We start from the raw sequence: 22070 nt of genomic DNA on the forward strand, positions 1-22070 counted from the left end.
GTATAAATTTAGGTGGTACAAGTGCAGTTTTGATACACGGATATACTGCGTAGTGGTGAAGTCTGGGCTTTTAGTATTTCCATCATGTGAATAGTGTACAGTGTACCCATTAAGTAATTAACTAAACCTTTCAGTAAGCCTGCAGAACATTCACATTCATGAGAACAAATAAAATACAGAGTGAATGGAAAATAGGGTTTCATTTCAGCATGCTTAGGCTATTGGTAGGTGTTCAATACGTACTTACTAAACTGAAAAGAGAACCAACTTCCAGGGGTATCCAAGGGTTGAGTTCGCATGTAGGGTAAATCTCCTGGGCCAACTGTAACTCATGGGTATAGGCTGCCTCCAGTGCTATGTTGAGAAGGACTCTGAGGATGCACTGGGGCTGGACAGAAAAAATGTGTCGATTATTTGTGAGGTCTGAAGTGGACAAAGGAGACTGGAGTATGGTGATATAGGTGCCAGGTATTTGACATACTAATCATATGGTCAGGACATTTATAAGAGTGAAGTCCAAACAGCCTGGTGTCTAGTGAGGTGACAAATATCAAGCTCTGATAATGTTCACAATCAACCTCTTCTGGCTTCCTTACAAAACAGGATCACTGGGATTCATTTTCAGGACAATAATTTGCATGGCTGCCATAGCCTGAATCACAAGACATACTCAGTTGGGCTAACCCTGCTTTTCCTATTAAGGCAGAAAAGGTATCTGTCATACTGTCCAAATTTACAAAACCAAGACGGATAATGAACTGGGATTTAATTTAAAATAAAACCTCAGTTAACCAAAACCCCCCATTCCTCAGAATACTCCTTTCATGTACCACTTCCTCCCCACCCCAGGTGACAACGGAGCAAACACCTGTGCTTTTTGAAACTTCACAATGCCTTTTACTTTAATTTCTATAAATCAGAACATTTTTTACTTAAAAACAATACAACCTCATCTGGGAAACATCTACTTCTTACAATCTCAAGTACCTGAAATATTGGTAATTGTACATATCATATAATTACATACACATTCACACAGTAAGTCCCAAGATATTTCACATCTATTATGTCTATAAGTTGTGAAGGTTCCAGAGTCAGGTGATATGAATTCCAATCCCAAGTTGGCCACTAACTAGCTATGTGACCTCGGTCAAGTTAGTCAACCTCTCTGGGCTGAGTTACTGCAGAATGCAGATGGTAACAAAGCCTGCCTCCTAACGCAAGGATCAAGTAAAACACAGCACATAAAACAGTGAACACCTAGTGAACACAGTGCCTGACACACAGTAATCATTAAATAGTAGATATTATTTTATCTGCAGATGGAGAAACTGAGTCATGGTGAAGCTGAGTGATTTATTTGAGGTTTACTCAAATAAGCAACAATTGGAACTAGACTCTGGACCTCTTGAATTTAGTCAAATTTTCTTTCCTCTATGCGTATTATAAAGGTAGTTTAGAAGGAGTAGCATCAGCATCCCAGGGGAGCTTGTTAAAAATTCAGAATCTGCATTTCAGCAACGCCCCCAGGTAGATGCACATTAAATTTGAGAAGCCTTGGTCTCTAGCACTCTGTAGGATGCTTGCATACATAACAAAGCCCCGGAGAGCTTCTGAAAGTGAACGAGCAGCACCGACACACTGCCCACTGCCACCCCCTTTCCACTAGTGCAAAGCATCCAAAGGTCAGACGTTCTTCCAGGAAGCTTCCCGTCATTCTCCGGGGGGCTACCACTTCTCATTTTCCAGCACATATTCACAACACAGAGAAGTCAGGTCCTGATCTAAAACCTGACCTTTTAGTTCCCCGCCAAAAGCGGCCGACAGTGCAAATTACACTCCTTCCCTGACGAGGCTGAATTCATTCTGAAAGTTCACACTCATCAAGGTCATGGCTGGAAGACAACGTGTAGATCACCTGATTTAGGACCTTCATATTCAAGATGAAAGAACTGAGGCTTGGAAAAGGGAAACATACATTTTAGTTAGAACCTGATGTGCACACAACTGGCGACCAAGAGCAACAAGCTTGGTTTCCCTCTCTCCAAACTCCCATTGGTCTGTCTCCCCATAGCCACAAGTTTAGACCAGAAGAATTCCCTGTGTTCTCTGTAGTCCAGCAAAGGACTTCTTCCATTTGCCTGCAGTTTTTACTTTTCATCTCAGGGTGTCTTTTGACTTTCCAAGCAATCTCACACTTTCATTCCAAAAGTCACATTAAAAGCAGAAGGTGAAGACACCACTATGTTCTGTTTCAAGTCTGACATATTCTCTTGGGTGTTTCCAACTTTACCAAAGATCAACCAATGAGATTTTAATTCAATGGCTAAACAATGAGGTGTTTCTCAAATGAGGGATTCATAAAGGAACTATATAAGAGAAATAAACAACATCCCCAGGGGACATTATAATGAAAAGTATAAAGAAGCCTAGAATGGTGGACAGGCTTTGGACTCTGATTACCCTGGGTTCGAATCCCACCATTACTCTTTACTGTCTGTGTAAGCTTGAACAAGTTACTTAACTTCCAGGAGTCCTGATTTCTCAATTACTAAATAGAACCAATAATATCTAGCTGCATGATTGCTGTAAGAATTAACAAGGCAAGTTTACATAAAGCATCTTTCATAGCAAGTACTCAGTAGGCGCTCAGTCTATGACAGTTATCATACATCCACATCAACATTAACCACAGACTATAACAGATACATAGACACCCAAAACATACATTGCCTTCTATATTAACAGTTACCTTAAAACCTTACCAGATTTTGTGACCATAGAAAATATGGCTGTTTCTCAGTTAAGTCTTGGAACTTTCATGAGCAGCCATCTCTAAGGACTCATAACTGATGAATGGATGCCAAGAAAAGAGCTGGAAAAATTGGCATCTTGCCCAGTTGAAATGAAATGCTAAGAATTTCTGCCCTGGCTACCCTTAACCCTGGATGGGGCTGGAAAATATTTACAAGGTTTCATTTTAAGGAGTCAAAGAGAGGAGGGTGACTTGAAGCCAACAGCAGTCCCAGTGTGAGAGGAATGGAGGCAATTCAAGTCAGTCTCCCATCACCTGAAGCAGGCTGGATGCTGGGTTGGAAAACATACCAACCAGAAGTGGATCTTTCTCCATGTCCGAAGAGATAAAGAAAGGGCTCCTGTGCTGCCTTCAGTGCTCCAAACACTTACATACAGCAGCTCAAACACATACAGCAACTCAAACACTAGCACCAGGAAGAAGGGAGCTATCAGAGACCCCCCCCCCCACTATTGCTTCCTCCTGTGGGTTCACTCTGCTGTTCTGAGTGAGCATGACTCTGGCAGTGCTTTGTCAAATGAGGCCAGCCTTGATTTTCTTCATGCCTCCAGTTCCAACCAGCAACGTCTCTGGATTCTGTGCCCTCTGGAGTGTTAGGTTTCATCTTCCAAGTCAACGCTCATATCTGAGTGCTTGGTTTAGTCAATTTGATCTTTACAGACTTCATGGCCAAACATGCACTGAAGTTTACCCCCTACACTCACCAGGGAAAGGCAGGTTCATATTGTACTTGAAAATATGCTCCTTTTAATTAATGTACTTTTAGAAATGGTCCATGGTGCTCTAGTGGAAAACATGTGCTGTGCTTAGTCATAAGGAGGGTTTTCGGATTTAAAATGGCTTCGCTGTGAGTTTTGTAGGACAGATGGGGAGAGGAGTTTTTAGCTAAAGGAGAACAGAGTTGCCTTCTGAGTTGCAACTTCGCCCAAAGGGAACCTTCAGCTTTGCACTTTCATGGTGGATTGGCAATTGCTCTGATATTCTCCCAGCTGCTTCTCCATTCTGTCTTCCTTTCCCTCCCCTCCTCTTAAAGCTCCATCCAAACTCACACACTCTCTCCCCTCTCTCCAGCCTTGCTTTTTTTCTCCTCTGCCTTATCCCCAGGGAAATAACACAACAAGCAAGCTTATGGTTTTCAGACGCCAAATAATAAACTGCTCAGACAATAGGCCAAAGAAAAAAGAAAATCAAGTCTCCAAACTCAACTGACTCAATTCCCAAAAGAGACCTTCACCCCTGCTTGATTCAAACATACATACATACACACACACACGGCATAAAAACCAGAACATTTCATTTTACATGTTTACAGGTTAAGACAGAGCAAAGGGGCAAATGTCAATCAACAGCATCAACAAAGAAAACAGATTTCATCAATACCTCATCCTCAAGCTTCTTAGTTTGCCAATAGCTCATGGTCACCAGCAGTTCCCTGTTTATAAGCACCACAATCATGGAGGGAATGAACAGAGAAAGGTTTCAGTGGGTCTTTAAGCACAAAAGAAAGTCTTTATCCCAATGCCACCCAGAATTCCTATCTGAGGGACACAGCCTTTTGACTCTTGTGTGTTTTTACAGACAGCAGAGAAGAAATGACCACAGTTTCGGGGCTACTAAATAAAGAGGTTTCTGCTAATTCAAGGCAGGCAGTGCAGTTGGATCATTGAGCCCTATTCAAACTCAGAACGTTTGGAATTGATGTTTATTAAAAGAAGCACTAGACAGGGTACCAAGGTTTGTCATCTGCTATGTCATTTTATTTGGATTTCCCAAATACCTTGTTGTTATTGATTTCTAATTTAATTCTATTGGCCTTCAGTTTCTCTGTTAAATAAATATTAAAATTACTGCCCCCTGTTGTTCATAGATTGGGATTAACTGGGAAATATGCTCTACATCCGGTCAGTACCAGGAATTGGGCAAGGGCATTATAGCCGCTATCTTCACAGCAATCCCATGCATTCAGGGGACTTTATTTCCAATATTCATATGAGGAAGCCAAAGTTCAGAGAGGTCAGGCAACTCTCCTGAGATCACACATCCCATCAGGAGGTAAGGGAGGTGGGCTATGGTCAAGGTATAAATATTATTCTCCGCGCAAAACACAACTCTACTAAAGATCAGTAGCAACCAGGAATGACCAACACCCAGTTCTGAGTTTCTTGAGAAAGAATGTTACGGCAGACTCCTCTGACTCTTCTAATCCACCTTTGTCTTTCAGATCCCTGTGTCAGAGTTTGAGTTCCCCTAAATTAAAAAGAAAGATCTTGGGAGGAAAGGGAGAGAAACAGCAGTCCAATTGTGTGATAGAAATAGGCCCACTGGCATGAAGGAGGCAGACCACAAGCCTGGCAAAATTGTACCATGGCAGTGACACAAAACAAGAGCAGACAGACTGGGCCATGGGTGGGCAGGCAGGCAGGGGAGGCCTATTCCTTTCCCTTAGCAGCCAACCCACAAGCTGAAGGCACCCAGATGGTGGCAAAAATTCAGCCTTGGAACTTCTGAGGAGCCAACCAGCAGGTTAAGCACGTATCCAATAGCCTCCCTGGATGGAGAAGAAAATGCTCAATGTCTGCACTGAAAAGAACGAAGAAAGAAAAGGACTGTCTCTCACATGCATAGTTGAAGCAGAAGAGAAATCTAGAAATGCATTGATTCCAACTGGGACCCCACAGCTTTCTACATGTAACTTGTCAGCTGCCAAAACAGAATGCCTTCTTTAAGGCTGCCTAAGCCCCAGCTAGTTCTAAATGATTTTCATTATACCAGCTGGTCACTTTCAGTTCTGCAAAATACAGTAGTTCTGGATAATATACTTTATTCTGTCAACTCAATCAATAGGGTGGAAAGTTTCTTTGAGTGGGAATCGTTTGGCTGTAACAGTACCAGAGATGGCATCTTTTCTGCTAGCAAAACCCCTCTGCAGGCAAACGGATGTGAATATGTTGCCTTTTCAATACTATCATGTTTTTTAGCAACAATATTTATAATGATAATGACAAAATGGGAACAACAACAACAACAAAACAACAATAGCAGCTAATATTTACCGAGTATTTACTACGTGGTTGCCACTGTGCTTTTCAAATGTCATCTCAGTAAATCCTTCCACCTATCACCCTACCTATAGATTTCATTGCTCTCTCCACTTTACTGGAAAGAATAGGTAGCTCTAAGTATCTTCAGCTCTTTCCAACTCCAAAGTCTGAGCCCTGGATAAATATCATCTCATGCTGTTTAACCTCTAAGTTCCCTTCTCATTCTTTAAGCTTCCATAAATGCATCTTTCTTCCTCTATTTCTATTTTTTCCCTCACATTGCATGGGTAAATCTTTATAAACACACCATTTCAAACAATGCTATTTTACTATTTCTGGCTGCCCCGTGAATCTTCATAGACTGAGATGCCCAATGGAGCCAGTATATTTTAATTTTCACATTAAAAACAGAATTCCCAAGGGGAAGGAGCATTTGATGGAAAGGCAAAACCTTTATAAGCACTCAAGGAGGCATTAAAATCCAAATTTCCAAAATACGGTAATTATGTCAAAGTTGTGACTTACTCTGGAGCCCTTGGGGACACTCATCCCGACCCATCTGTGAAAGCCATCAGCAGGCAGTAAGCCTTCTGAGGAGCAGGATTACAGCAGCCAATTTGGCCTCTAGCAAAGAGGCAAGGCAGCTTCGTTTAGTTTAAGTCTCACTGAGATGGTTTAAAACACTCTTTGGGAAGAGATGTGCAGGCGAAGCAAATCACAGCCTTACCAGCTGCAGATTCAGTACACGGCAGTCTATGTCTACATATTCATGGCACACTGGAGCCCTCCCCTGACTGTGCTCATACATGCATTGATATGGGAAGCAGAACTCTCTCACTGGGGAAATAATCTATGTGCCTAAGTTAGACAAGAGCCACATTTGGACCAGCGGATGGCATCGCATCTGGCATGGATCACTAACCTCGGTGCGATTTGGCCCAGCCTGGATTATTTATGATTCATAGAAGTCCCACTGGACCCCAGCATAGTCCAAGACCACATAACAAAAAACCATGGGATTAAAAATCTGTATTTCATCACAAGACCTCCATGGCAAATTAGTAATGCTATGATTGGTTTTCAAGAAGCCAAGAGTGAGGAGAACTAACTATGATCACTCCCTCAAGAAACCCAGCGTAGAGGGCAAACCGAATCATGTGTTTCAGCCAGGCTATGCAGTCATATTCTGAAGCTCTGTCACCATTTCTAATCTGAAAGCAGTGTCTAAAATTAAACCTAAATAATTTGAAAGCCATTTCTTTACCTGGAAGTCTCAGCTAAGTCCTTGTTCCTCAGATCCCCTAATGGTTTCTGACATCATGTGTTGAAAAGACTACTGTGCATGAACACTATCAGGTATTTGGTCTGTTAGCCCCCTTCCCCATATTATTATTGTTATTTAAAGAAAGCTAGACTTTTAGAGAAACGCTGATTCTTCTTAAGCACCAAGATTTAAGCATTTTTTCAGGACTCCCTAGAGCTGTGACATAACACTTTGCAATTGAGCTTTCTAATAAGCATAGAAAAGGCAAAAGGGGTCAGAGGGCCACCAAAAATGCTACCTGGCCAAGAAAATGAAGCCCCAGTATCCCCCCCACCAATGCAAAGGCCCTAGATCTGGCTTTTCTCATCCTCCTTAGAAAACACGCTGCTGTTTAATTTGTGAATTAGAGCAAATTTCTTACCCACCTCCAGGGAGGATGAAATGCCCAGTCTCGGAGGAAGCTTCTGCCAGACCCTTGGAGCTTGTCAATTGTCCCAGTTCACTTTCTCCCTGGGTCTGACTTCTAAGAATGCAAGCAGGGCCTCAGGCAGCCAAAGCATCTTCTCCTCAAACCCCCTTTACAGTCTGAACCCTTCCTGAAGCTGGCAGCAGACTCAAGCCGAGCTGTTCCACATTCCCTCGGGGAAAACAGCACTGCTGGATCCAGACTCTGCTGGGGAATTCACCAAGCAGGGAAAAAAAAGTATGACTTCTACTCTTCCTCTGGATCAGCCTGAGTGCTCAGATCGCCTTCCGGAGGACCCCCAGTTTCCTCTTAACTCCCCTTCTTCATGACAATCTGAAGGAAGAAGTTCCAGACTCCAGCCTCAGCGTCACCAGCTGATCCTGAGCCAGACCCGGGGCGACTAGTCAGCTGCTCACAGAGCTCAAGCCACTGAACCAGGAAATGTGCTGCTCGGTCAAAAAATAATAATAACTGTCGGTGGCGCTGCTGGTGGTGCCTGAGAAGTCGCTGTTGCAGTGCTTGCATCCTCCGCATGCTAATGAAGCTGTGATGTCAGCAAGTCAGTCACGGCATCTGGACGTCCCATCCCGCTGCCCAGTGCTGAGATTTATTTACATGTAAATTAGCCTTGCCTTCCAAATCAATAATCCCCAAGCCAGGGAGAGGGGAAGGAAGCCTTTGCTGGATGCAAAGGCCCAGCTATGCAACCTCCAAATGAGCACGAAAAAATCACATATAAGAAGAGAGGCTTTAAAGACACATGCCTATATTTTTTCTTCTTAAAAGCTATGCTCTTATGTGCCAAGGATCAGATCTGGGCACAATTATCAACCTGAGTGCCTGTTTCAGATTATATGCTACAGCAACCTAGGAGTGGAATCAGAGCACTCTTTTTTTCAATTAAATGCTGTGTCAAGCCTTCAAATGCCTCTCCTTTCTAATTTTTTTCTTTCTCTTCTCTCTTCAACTTTCATTTTGGGGTGTTGCTTGTTTTTTGGCCTGAGACTACGTCACCTTTGAGTTTTTGTGCACCTTGAAATAAAGCACAAGTGACTCCTTTCCTCACGTGCTTGGATGGTGAGTTAGTCAGCTGCCCTCTAACCCCTTACCCCAATTCCAAGTGCATGCAGAAGAAGACAAAGCATAAACCTTCCCAGGGGCATCTGAAGACCCTGAGGCCCTTAGAGAACATTGCTTCCATCTCCTCATTTTACAGATTAGAAAATGGAGACAACTGGAGAAATAACTTTTCTAAACTCACACGAGGATTTCAGCAAGGATGGGTCAGAACCCACATTTCCTAGACCTCAGATGGAGCTTTTGTTGAAAACCTTTGGGGTCTCCAATCTCCATTTTTCTACACCACTAGTAGGCCTAACTTAGCAATCTGGAAGAAAGGAATCTATACATTTGGAGAGCCCTGTGTGCAAACCCTGCCTTTCCTTCCTGCTAGCAATGTGATCTTAGGCAAGTAACTTAAGTTGTGGGATCTTCAATAACCTCATTTGTACCATTCACTCATTCAATAAATATTTACTGAGAACATACTGTATGCCATGCACAGCTCTAAAGACTGGGTATAAAAACACAGTCTCTGCTTTCAAGGACCTTATGGGCTACTGCAATTAAAGAAAGTAAAATATTGAATAGAACCATGGTGAAGATTAACACAGTATCACATACTCAATAGCTATTTCTGATATTTTGAATGAAGTCAGAAAAATTCACCTAGGCATACTATCTACTAGGTGGATCATTGTTCCTAGCATCTGAGTATTTCCATGGTCATCTTTAATTGTTTAAAATCATATATTCCTTCAATGCTGCCTGTGCAGTATCCCGGGCCAGGAGAGAGGCAAGAGCCAGGCAATATTCTGGACTCTGTGCCTGTGATAAGGAAGCACTGTGAGCGAAAGTGAAGGGTGAGGGAAAGGTTGGGGAGGCTGGGAGAGAGGAATATTCCATCATGCACAGAAGTGTCCCCAAGGACAAAGCAGCTAGCATGGCTCCTTGCCCACACTCCCCCGCCTGGGGAACCCACTCTGATGGGCTCTGCCCTTCCAGCTGGAGTTCCTGAAGCTTCAAATGAATTTCTTTGTTGGATGTGGGGAAGTTAAATTATGTCTTTTGTTGTATGTAATTGTATTAATAATGCTTAATAACTTCTTTCAGAATGCTTCTCTCTAGTTCCCAGAAGACTTTTCATGGTGAAAATCATGAGACCTGGAATAACTTCTCAGTAAGAGAAATAAAATACAATCAAATGAATAACACTCAGCCTTCAGTTTCCATCACACAGAACTCAGAGTGTGTGGGGAGGCAGATGGTCTCCCCAGACCTCAATATCCTTCAAAAAGTCAATTAACAAATCTAACAGTTTGGGGTCCCCAATAGCCAAGTGGAAGCAGTGACATTCTAACCCAGTGTGGCCATGAACAGGTCACTTCAATTTTCCATGCCTCAGTTTCTTAAAAATGGGTACACTATTCTCTCATCTACCCATGATCAGCATGGTCATATATGAGGCAATTCACAGCTGATCAATAATGAAATAAAGACAGCTGAAACATAGCAAGAGATTAATCTTTACCTGGAACAGATGTGACATGTGACTACCAATTTCATAAGAATTAACAACGTAACATGGAGTCTAAAATGGATTGCCTGGGGTCAGACTCTGGCTCTGACACTTGCTAGCTCTATGACTTGAGGCCTGAGGTCCTTACCTGTAACCTAGGGCATAATGATAGTGCCTACCTTCATGGGGCCGTTGGGGGAATCCAATGAGAATTAATGTGAAACATTTAACACTGAGCCTAGTACATAGCAAACACTCAACAAATGTTAGCTATTAGTAATATTAATAGAAGCAATCATGCTTCCACCATTGACTTCAGCACAAAGTAGTTAACTGACCAGTTAAAATTCAAAAGGTGGGGAGAAAGCAGTAAAGGGAAGACTATAAAATCTTTACTCCTAAGAGCACATCTCAAAGTTCCATCTAATGTGGGTGAGCCACTGATATGCCATTTTCCATATGACACAATACAAATGCTTTGAATTGCTATGAATCTAGGAAAGAAAGGAGTAAAAATGACCAAGAGGTGGGGCCCCTCTTCTGAAACTATACACCAGGACAAGACAACTATATTTTTGAGATGAATACATGCTTCATCCATTCATTCATATATCCATTCACTCATTAAATAAGCTCCTACTATTTGCCAGTCACCGTGCTAGGGTTTGGGGACAACATGGTGACCAAGATACACATGGATCCTGCCTTAAAAGAGCTTGGCAATGAGAGAGAAGACAATTAAGTAGGCAATTAGAGTAGAATGGGGTGTGTGTTATGGTAGGAGGCATGCAGAGTCCTCAAAGGCCTAATTGCATTCAAGACAGGGATGGCACAAAAGCATGCTGCCCAAGTCCTTCTGGTAGCACATGCTCTGTGAGCTCAGTTGGTGATGAGGAAGCTGGATATCTATGCATCACACTTATGCAGAATATTAAAATTACAAAATCCATAGATCATTAATTCCCTGTGGTCATTATTTTCATCCTGGAGACCATTCTAATGACGATTTTTAGAAATTATACTGGTAGATATTAGACAAAGTGAGAAAAAACTACTTAAAAAATTTCAGAGACCTGGTAAATAGGAACAAAACTCATATTGTTTTTCTAAAAAACAGTGAAATTCCACATTCATGACAGCAAACTTCCTGCGAGTAAAGGCAGGGAAGAACAGGTAATACATATGAGAAACTCAACCAAATGTTTATTAGGGATTTGTGGAGGACAGTCTTGTTAGGAGACAAGGATGCAACTGTTGACCTTCAGAACTTTCTGTTTAGGTGGAATGATAGGATATTTATACAAATGACCATAATTGATTACAGTATATAGGAGAAAGGACAAGGAAGACAAAATTAATTGTGGCAGCAGTGATCAGGAATCAGGAAAAGTATGATCTGGGTCAAGCTCAAGGTCAAAACTGCTTTTACTTTTTTGGAATTAAAACACAATTTTATAGTGGGGGAAGGCCTTACTAAGCATGACACAAAATCCAGAGTATAAAAAGGCTGCAAAAATTTGACCTTAGTCAAATTCACCTTCTGCTGGAGAAGGTGTTCCAGGCAGGAAGAAGAACATGAGTAGGAAGGAAAATTATGAACACAAATGCAGAATTAAGAGATGTCTGCATGGACACAAGACAGCAAAGCAGCACAAACATGACATTGCCAGGTAATAACAAAGAGGCAGCTCCACACATGCTGGAAAATCAAATCATCTTTCCATTCTAGCCAGCTTTAGGCAGCATCTTGTTAGAGGATTACAGGGAAAGGTCAAGTACATCGGTACTGGTCAGGTTACAGAAGGGAAGGGGTAAAGGACAGCAAGAGTGGTGGCCTCCTAGATGAAGAGCTGTAATGACGAAGGCTGCAATGAACAAGTTTTAAACTTCTGTTTCTATGGGTATAAAATAAGAAGGAATGGATTTTAAATGACCTGAAGAGGGTCCTCAATTCCACTTTAGGTCATTTAAAATCTTTCTTGGACCTAAGGAAGACTTCTGAATATTGAGATAAGAACTGACATGGGTCACTCAGGGAAATGACAGTGTTTCAGTTTTTGAAGAACTTTAAAAAGATAGACATCACTCATCCTAGCTCATTTAGATTACTACCTTCTGGCCCTTCTATTGGGACATTCTAATTGTTGTAAGGGATATTATCAAAGTTTCAAACCACTCATCTAATAAGGTTTCCTTTTTCAAATGTGTGCATTTGTGTGTGTGCATGCTTTTAAATATTTTACTCAAGAGAAATCCTGACATTTAGATTTCAAAGTCTAATAAAGTAAATGTGGGAGAAGAGGCTGATGAAGAATTGTCATGTAAGTTGGCCTAGCATAGGTGATGATGCAGTAACATACGATTCCAGATGTCAGTGGCTTAACACAAGAAAGTTTGATTTCTCTCTCAGGCAAAGTTGGAGGTCCAGAGGCTTTCCAGGTACTCCATTCTAAGTAGTGACTCAGGGATCTACTCTGCTTCCTTCTTGTGCCTCTGTGATCTCAGTGAATAATTTCCAAGTTACAACAACAGCAGAAGAGTGAACTGAAGAGGATTTTAGGTGCCTGGAGATGAATGATATCACTTCTAGTGGTCAAACTAGTCCCATGACCTCACCCAGCTGCAAGGAGGCTGGGAACTGTATGCTCACAAAGAACAAGGAAAATAGACAATGGAGGACCCCAGTAATGTCTGCCATAGCTGTCCATTTTAATTTGTGCTATGTAAAGACATTAAACAAAATATAATCTATTAAACCCATAATGTCTTTAAACAAAGGAATGTTTAACATTTTAAAAACCATGATAGTCCTAAATGAGTATTAGAGATCAAAGTTGCATCTGTTTTACCTCAGAAGATAGAAAAAGAAAATACTGTAAATTTTAATTAACTTTCAAGCAACAACAGGCAACCCATGTGACCATAAAGAAAGAAATATTTGAAACATGTGAAGCTTCTATAATATAGGTCAAGATGCATGAGGCACTCACAAAGGTGGAGCTACATTCATAAAAAAGAAATGCTCATAAGAGTTATCCTCAACAGTTTCTAGCCAATTTCTAATCCATACTTATAATCTGCCTCCTGCAACAGGCAGAGTATTATCATTGAAAAAGTCCAACAAAAAAGACCTGAATTCAAATCTGGCTCTATTACCTCCTAGCAGCATGACCTAGCAGATGACAGCTACCTCACCTCTAAGCCTCTGTTTCACCATCTATAAAATGGAGACATCTCTTTATCAAAGGCTTCAGTAAGGTTAGATGAACTGATGTATATAAAGTACTTTGTAGAGTACCTAGCATGTAGTAGGTGTTAAATCAATATTATTCTCCACTTTGTTTCCAAAGAAGGCAACACGAAGGAGAGCTGCAAACATAAATGATAAAATTGTTCATGATAACATAAGGACAAGCACCCCCTCAAGCCTTCTGTCTTGTCCATTTGTGAAGATTCCATGTCATAAATGCTTCTTATCCATGGACATTTCTAAATCTTGTGAAAAATAATTTGGTACACTTTAAATTCAGAAAAGGGGCCTTCCTTTTTCCCTATCATCTTAGGAATCTGTCACATTTCATACATTTTAATTATTCTTGATCCCAATAATCTAACACACAACATTTTAACACAGCCTTTCATCCTCTTTTAATTACATTAATTAAAATGAGAAATATGGACAGGCTAGACTGTGCACATCAAAATGAAAGAGTGCTAAAGATTTTGCTCCCTCTCCGCAAAAAGATTATAGATTGCATCCATGATTTCACCAGGCATACCACTGCACATTTCCATGAAAATGTTGTTAAACTGACATGATGTGCTAGCAAATGGTTTTTTCTTAGACAAAGAAAACTGCACTTATTATGGCAGGTTTTGGGAACTACTAATTTTCATTAAACAGCTGAATTGAAACCTGAATTTTCTTTATGTAAAGGACAAGGATAACAACAAAGAACTGTACAGGGATGCTCTGGTTTTTCAATATTCCCTAAATACGGACACGCAGGTTCCTACACATTTCTCTTGAAAGAGAACATTGGCATAATGAATGATATCCTAGAAAAAGGCTAAAAACTCTCTGCCTCCTAAAGTAGCAAACTGGCACCAAACATCTGCTCAATAAAAATTATTATTACAAAATGTCACAGATGTACAAACTGACACATTGTTTTTCTAAAGGGATGAGGACTGGACATACCAGACATCTTGCATACTTTATCTGATTTAGTCCTCACCATAAACCAAAAATGCAGCATTTATTATCCCCTATCATACAGATGAAGACGCAGAGGTCCAAAGAGGATAAAAGAATAATGCAGGGGTCCACAGCTGAAGTTTGGTCTTGGGTCTGATGACAAAACCCATATTCCTTCCTTTAATTCAGAGGATCACAAATTTCCTCTAAAAACAAAACAAAACAAAAAAACCCAAAAACAAACAAAAAAACAGGTGTGTTCCCATTAGGGTGTGAAGTGTGGGAAATAATGTATTACTAAAAGCAGAAAAATACAGAAGTTTCCCTGGGCCATCAGATTAGATCAATTCCTTTGTACAAGGGAAGAGTACATAGTGTTGCTGTCTTAGATGTGTGTCCTTTGCCTTAGAACTCTCATTCTGGTTCACAGTTCTACATCCTTGGTTAGTTATGATGATCCATCCTTGGTCAATGTTAACGATTATGTGATTAACATCTCTCTCTTACTAACCAGACTCTATGCAGCCTAAGAGCTGAGACCATGCCTTTTGTGGCTCACCACTCTATTCAAAGGACCTACTGCTTTGTGGCCTGAAAGCTAATGAACACTTCTTGAATAAAAAGCTTGACAATGCTTCTTTTAGTCTAGAAATTAGAGGAAATTCAGGATTATTCCTGTAAGAATATCTCTCTGTTCATTTGCATTCCAACATACTCTTGTGAGTGGAAAAGGAAAGGATGGAGTTCAACTCACTGAAACACTTCTTATCTTTGTTTCCAGGATGCCACATTCTCCTGCTTTCCCTCCTACCCTCTGGCTGCTCCTTCTCAGGCTCTTTTGCTGGCTCATGCTCATCTCCTCGACAGCTTAATGCTGGAGAACCTGTGGCTCAGTCCTGGGACTCCTGTATATCTACATTTGCTTCTCTGGTCTGGGGTAGGGTCTTAAACACACCTTTAGGCTGATGACTCAAGGCCAGACCTTTTCCATGATCTCAAGACCACATGCCTATGTCACATCTCCATCTCTTAATTCCCAATTGAGTCCACACCATATCCCCCACAATCTGCTCCTTCTGTAGTCTTTGCTATCTCAGTTAATGGCAACTCCACACTTCCAGTGGATGAGAACAAATACCTTTGATCCATCCCTCACCCTTGACATCTAATCCAGAGGAGGTTGGCAAACTATATCCCACAGATCAAATCTGATTTGCTTCAGGTTTTTGCAAATAGTTTTATTGGAACACAATCATGACCATTCATTATGTGCTATCTATGGCTGCACTCATGCTACAATGGCAGAGTTGAGTCATTGTAACAGAGAATGTACAGCCTGCAAAACCTAATACATTTACTATCTGGTCCTTGACACTGAACATTTTCCAGTCCTTGGCAAATCCTGTTAGCTCTACTGTCAAAATATACACAGGATCCAACATCTCTCCTCCACCTTCACTATTATCACACTGGTTGATGCCACTGCCATTTCTCTCCTGGATAAAGTTCCAAGTCACCATCAACTCTTGCCTCCTACCTAGTCTATTATTGCTCCCCTTCAGTCTATTCACAAAACTGCAGTCATTTTGATTCTCTGAAAACAAACATTACAGCATACCATGCTTCTACTCAAGACTACATTGGTGATGCTGCTCATCTCAGAATAAGTCCCTGGGGATCTAGGTCCTATTGCTTCTCCGACACTATCTCCTGCTACTCTCTCCCTTCCTGTTACATGAACATTGGCCCTCAAACATGCCAGGCACATGTGTGCCTCCTGGTCTTTGCACTTGTCTGAAATATTTCTCCTGCAGAAAGTCATGTGGCTTGCTCTGTCACCATTTCAAGTCTAATGTCACCTTGGTGAGGTCTAAGTCTTTCCATCCTATCTGAGATTGTCATCCTTCCTGCATCTTCCTAACATGGCCAAACCATTCCCTACTTTATTTTTCTCCTTAGATTGTTTTAAGAAGAGTTATATTGAGATATAATTAATATAGTATACAGTCCACCCATTTAAGTATATTCATAGGGCTGTACAACCACCACCACAATCTAACTTTAAAACTGTCTTCAACCCAAAAAGAAACCCTCTAGTAAGTAGTAGTCACTCCCCACTTACCCCATTGCTCCAGGCCTAGGCAAACACTAATCTACTTTCTGTCTCTATAGAGTTGCCTATTCTTGACATTTTATATTAGTGGAATCACATAATATGTGGCCCTTTGTGCCTGCCTTCTTTTACTTAGTGTATTTTTGGCTCATTCTGTAGCTTATATCAGAATTTCATTATTTTTATGGCAGAGTAACATTCCATTGTACTGATATACATCATATTCATCAACTGATGGCTATTTGGATTGTTTCCACTCTTTATTATTATGAATAATGCTACTATGAACATTCATGTATAAGTTTTTGTGGGGGTGCATGTTTTTTATTTTCCTTGGATACATATCAATAGTGGGGTTGCTGGGTTATATAACTTTAGGTTTAACACTTCATAGAACCACCAAACAGTTTTTCAAAGTGCTACCCCAATTTCACATTCTCACTAGAGATAGCTGAAGCTTCCCATTTCTTCATATCTTGACCAAAACTTGTTATTGTCTTTTTTATTATAGTCATCCCAGTGGGTATGAAGTAGTACCTCATAGTGGTTTTGATTTGCATTTGCTTAATGGCTAATAATGTTAAACATCTTTTCATATGTGTGTTGGCTATTTGCATACCTTCTTTGGAGAAATGTATATTCAAATTTTTTGCTCAGTTTAAAATTGGGCATACGTGTTTCCAAATTAGTAAGTTATAAAAGTTCCTTGTATATTCTGGGAATATGTCCCTTATTAGATATATGATTTATAAATGCTTTCTCCCATCATGTGGGGTATATTCTTTTTCTTGATAGTGTCTTTGAGGCATAAAGGTTTTTAATTTTGATAAAGTTCATGTATCTATTTTTTCTTTTTTCCCTTGTACTTCAGTTCTGCTTTTTAAGAGCATTCTTCTAGGTCTCTGCCAGAACTACAGAGTCAGCTGTGGTTCCTTTGTATGTGGTGAGTTGTTTTCTCTTGCTGTTTTCAAGATTTTCTTTTTGTCTTTCAACATTTTGATTATGAAGTGTTTGAGTGTGAATCTCTTTGAGCTTACCTACTTGGAGTACTTTGGCTTCCTGGATGTGTAGACTAACATTTTTCATGAGATTTGGGAAGTCTTCTACCATTATTTCTTCATATATTTTTTCAGCTTTTTCTCTCTCCTCTTCTACTTGTCCCAGTAAGCATATGTAGGTGTGCTTGATGGTATCCCACATTTCTTAGGAGCTCTGTTTATTTTCACTCTCTTTTCTCTACTCTTCAGAGTACACAATCTTTATTGACATACCTTCAAATTTGCTAATTTTTCTTCTACCAGATTAAATCTACTCTTGAACCCCTCTAGTGAATTTTTCATCCCAGTTATTATACTTTTTAACTCAAATTTTTCATTTTTATAATTCCTTTCTAACAATTTCTCTTCATTGATATTCTCTACTTGATAAGACAGTCATCATGCCTTCCTTTAATTGTTTAGAAAGTAAGACACTGTCATCATGCCTTCCTTTAATTGTTTAGAAAGTTGCATGTAGTTCTTTGAACATATTTATAATTGTTGCTTTGAAGTCTTTGCCTGCTAGCTCCAACATTTGGACCTTCTCACAGGCAGTTACTTTTGTTTTCTTCCTCTATATGGTCACACTTTTCTGTTTCTTTGCATGTCTCAAAATATTTTGTTGAAAAATGGACACTGTAGATACTATATTGTAGCAATTCTGGATATTGACTGTGCACCACCACCCTGCCCCACTTCTGGAGCTTTTTGTTGTTGTTTGCTTATTTGTCTAGCGGCTGGGTAGACAAGTTGAATGAAGTCTGTTTCCCTGGTAGTGTGCAGCTTCTGATGTCCCTCCTTGGAGGGCCTGAGCCCAGTTTTCCTATTGATACTACACCCAACTGTTAACCTCCACTAATCCTTAGCTGACTGTTCTATTGTTTTGACAATTCCTTTTGGCATAAATTGTTCCACAGTCTGATCTGATGAAAGCTGGGTTCCTTTGCAAGGGAAGGATGTTGCCACTCTTTGAGGCTGCCCCTCCCAGTGTGAAAGCATAGCCCTAGACTAGGAGCTAGGTGGAGAAAGAGCCCCATCTGCTTGGCTGAACACACCCAAGGTAGAGTTTCCATCACACTGATTTGCGCTGTGTGTGTGTTTGGGAGGGGGGAGGGGCAGTACATGGCAGGGATACCTGGAGAAGAGAGTATCTTGGTTAAAATGCCATAGACTTTCATTGTTCTTACCAAGATTTAGATTTCCTGTGTTTTTCCATTCGTTGTATACCCTTGGGACAATTTCCAGAAACTTTAAATGGTTTCTTATATTTTAAAATAATTTTCAGCAAATGATTGTTTTGTTGATTAAAGTCTACCATGCTCCTCACACTGCCATACTGGAAGTTGATGCCCAACACTTAGCATACTTAGATCACAAAATGTTTTACTTGTTTATGCTGCTTCATGTCAGTTTTATTCAGCCTTCTATCCCCAGGGCTCAGAAAAATGCCTGGCACATAGTAGGCCCTCAATAAACGTGAGTTGAATAGAGAAATGAAAGAAGAAATGCCCATGACCCACAGCCTATCCTATGTATGCCATAGCCAACCATAAACTGCCACAGCTGATGTTCTTTATCTATGGTTATGACAATTAGTAACTCAAGCTAATCACAGCACAGGGACACTGTCACATCTGTGAATATCATCAGCCAGATGACTGATGAAAAAAAGAGAATGAGGAATGTAGCTACAGCTTACATATCCCTCAAACCATTGAACTGGATCCTAGCTCTGTTCTTTCTAATCTTAAATATTCCATAAGACTTATAAATAACTTGCTATAAATAAATAAAGGACATCTAATTTATCTTGGTTTGAAAGAAAGTCCTGCTATAATGGAACTCACCCTGGTATTAGAATTAAGAAGTCTGTGTTTGATCCTTGGCTATGGCTCTTGCCGTCTGTGTGATGTTGGATAAGTTATTTAACCTCTCTGCTCTTCAGAAGCCTCCTCTGAAAAATGTGAATGACGGTGACAATTGTAATATCTTCACAAAGCACTTTGTATGGTGTCAAATACACCAGGAGTGCTCAGTAAGTGTAAGGTACTATTATTATCTGTCAAACGGTAATCATAGATCTTCCCACTTATCATGCTGGGGTGATCTCTGCATCTAAGTGACATGGGATAGTTCCCTTAACCCTTTTGCGGGACTCATGAAGGGGTTGGCTCATTTACTCAGCCCACAGCTCTCAACCCCTCACAGGATGGGGAGCACACAGGTGAGCAGGTTCAGACGCCAGGACAAGCACTTCTGGGCAATTGGCAGGAGCAGAACTCTGTGCAAGCCCGCAGCAGTGTCTAGGGATTGTCTATGAACCCCAGAGCTCCAGAGGGCGTATGTTACAATGTGTGCTCTTTTAGTTTTGGCATCTATGGATAGCTTAAGTGTTAGCTCAGTGTGACAGCCTCTTGCACTTGCACCCGGGTCCTTGTCTGGCGTCCAGGAGGAATCAGGTTGCATAAATGAATTGAAAATAAATGTGGAGGATTTTATTGCCAATGAAAGTGGCTCTCAGTGGGATGGGGAGCTGGAAAGGGGATTGAGTGGGAAGGTAGTCTTCCCCTGGAGTTTGGCCATCTCCGGCCGAACTCTTCTCTGAGGTCCTGCTGCCAAGCCATCCCTCTGAAATCAAGTCGCTTCTCTTGGACATTCAGCTCCTTCTCTTCTCTCCTTTCCTGCCACTCTGCCTCTCTGTCCTGCTCCTCTGCCAGGGGAGCCTGGGGTTTTTATGGGTACAGGATGGGAGACGGGCCAAGCCAGGTTAGTTTTGGAAAAGGCAACATTTGGGCAGGAAAACAGGAATGCATGCTCTCACTTTGGGCCACACATCCAAGCTTGAGGGTAGGGCTTCACCGGGGGACCCCACCCTTTTCTGTAGTATTTCCCTGCTTCCTGTCCATATCACAAGGAGACAGTGGCCATGAAGGTAAATTCAGTGTGATGTATTGCGCAAAAATTACCTTCCTAGAACTGCAGAACTAACTCATCCTGGCTTGCCAGGTTGAGAAAAAGCCCCTTTCTTGTTTATTTGTCCATCATTCTCTTCCTCCAAGTCTGTCTTTCACTCTTCCACCCCTAGACTAACTCAATCCCAGGAGGTTGCTGGGAATTCTGCCTGAAGACTGTCACCTTCCCTGAGGGCAAGAAGTTCAGTGGACAAGGCCATCATTTTGAAAATGGCCTCACAGCCACCATCTTGATCAGGGGAGGACCAGACCAAAGCAGAGTCCAAACTATAAGAAGCAGGTATTAGAACCTGAAGCAGTTGAAATGAACAGAAGAAGTTTAGTTATACACCATAATGTGCTTCCTTTTAGAAAACTTGGTAGTATTGGCTGGGCACGGTGGCTCATGCCTGTAATCCCAGCACTTTGGGAGGCCAAGGTGGGCAGGTCACGAGGTCAAGAGACCGAAACCGGCCTGGCCAACATGGTGAAACCCCGTCTCTACTAAAATTACAAAAATTAGCTGAGCATGGTGGCGCCTGCCTATAGTCCCAGCTACTCGGGAGGCTGAGGTAGGAGAATTGCTTGAACCTGGGAGGTGGAGGTTGCAGTGAGCTGAGATCGCGCTACTGCACTCCAGCCTGGCGACAGAGCGAGACTCCATCTCAAAAAAAAAAAAAAAAAAAAAAAAAAGAGAGAAAACTTGGTAGTATTAGGACTAACATGTAGGGGTCTGAATCACCAAAACAGCCAGTGTCTAGAAGAGGGAGAAAAGGTCCCCTGTTGCCAGGGACCTCTGGATGACAGGCATTGTATCAGGCAGGAGGTGGGCTAAGGCAAGTTCTGTCCCTACTCCTTCTTATTAGCTGTGTGAATTGTGACAAGCCACCTTCCTTCTTTGAGTCTCAATTAAGAATCTCTGCTACATGGGTTTTCTGAATTATATGAGGTAATGCAGGTAAAATTGCCAAGCATACAGCAGGTGTTTAATAAATGTTTATCAAGTCTGAGTGTAAACACACCATCAATCTTGCTCTGTACAGGGAGGGCATCTGAAGCCCACTGATTTGAGTGGCCATCAGCAGACACCAATCAGTCCACCCAACCCAAGCCCATGGAATCCCTGACAGCCAGGGCAGTTTTCAGGCTGCCTGTTTATTCTTCTAGCTCACCAAGATGCCACAGCAAGCAAGAGCCCCGCTGGCGCATCCTCAGGGTCACCAGGGGACAGGCCCAGATGGATGTCAGAGCAGACTGCCTTGGTGAATTATTTAGCACCCCTCCTCTGAGGGGGCCAGGCACGCACCTCACAGCCGGCTCCACACACCACACAGCGAGGTAGCAGCCTCTGACTCATCCGCCAGGCACCACATTCCTCTTCCCTTAAATGGAGCACACAGAGCCCTGCTGGGGGTGGGGGGCTGGCAGCGGCCTCTCTGCTCAACTCATCACAGCTGGGGCAGCTGTGGAAGGAAGGGCTGTTAGGAGCATGGCCAAAATGAAGATACACAGAGGAAGTTCAGCTAGCTGGGATGAGGGGAGACATATTCTGCAATAAGAAACACCAGGAATGAAAGAAAGTTACAATCAGCCAGTGGCCGGAGATA

The 22070-nt window shown here is 41.6% G+C and overlaps 1 protein-coding gene across 3 annotated transcripts in view; it reads right to left on the reverse strand.

The window, feature by feature from the left end:
* PRICKLE2 (prickle planar cell polarity protein 2) overlaps window positions 1-22070 on the reverse strand; it is a 352914-nt gene that overhangs the window by 125744 nt on the left and 205100 nt on the right. Inside the window, 1 exon segment of one of the 3 annotated variants that reach the window (NM_001260650.1) lies at window positions 7546-7982. The exons of the other annotated variants lie outside the window; for them this stretch is intronic. The gene's annotated coding sequence lies outside the window, so the exon portion shown is untranslated. 3 annotated transcript variants of the gene reach the window in all.

The sequence above is a fragment of the Macaca mulatta genome, chromosome 2, assembly GCF_049350105.2.
Source record: "Macaca mulatta isolate MMU2019108-1 chromosome 2, T2T-MMU8v2.0, whole genome shotgun sequence".
NCBI classification, from domain to species: domain Eukaryota; kingdom Metazoa; phylum Chordata; class Mammalia; order Primates; family Cercopithecidae; genus Macaca; species Macaca mulatta.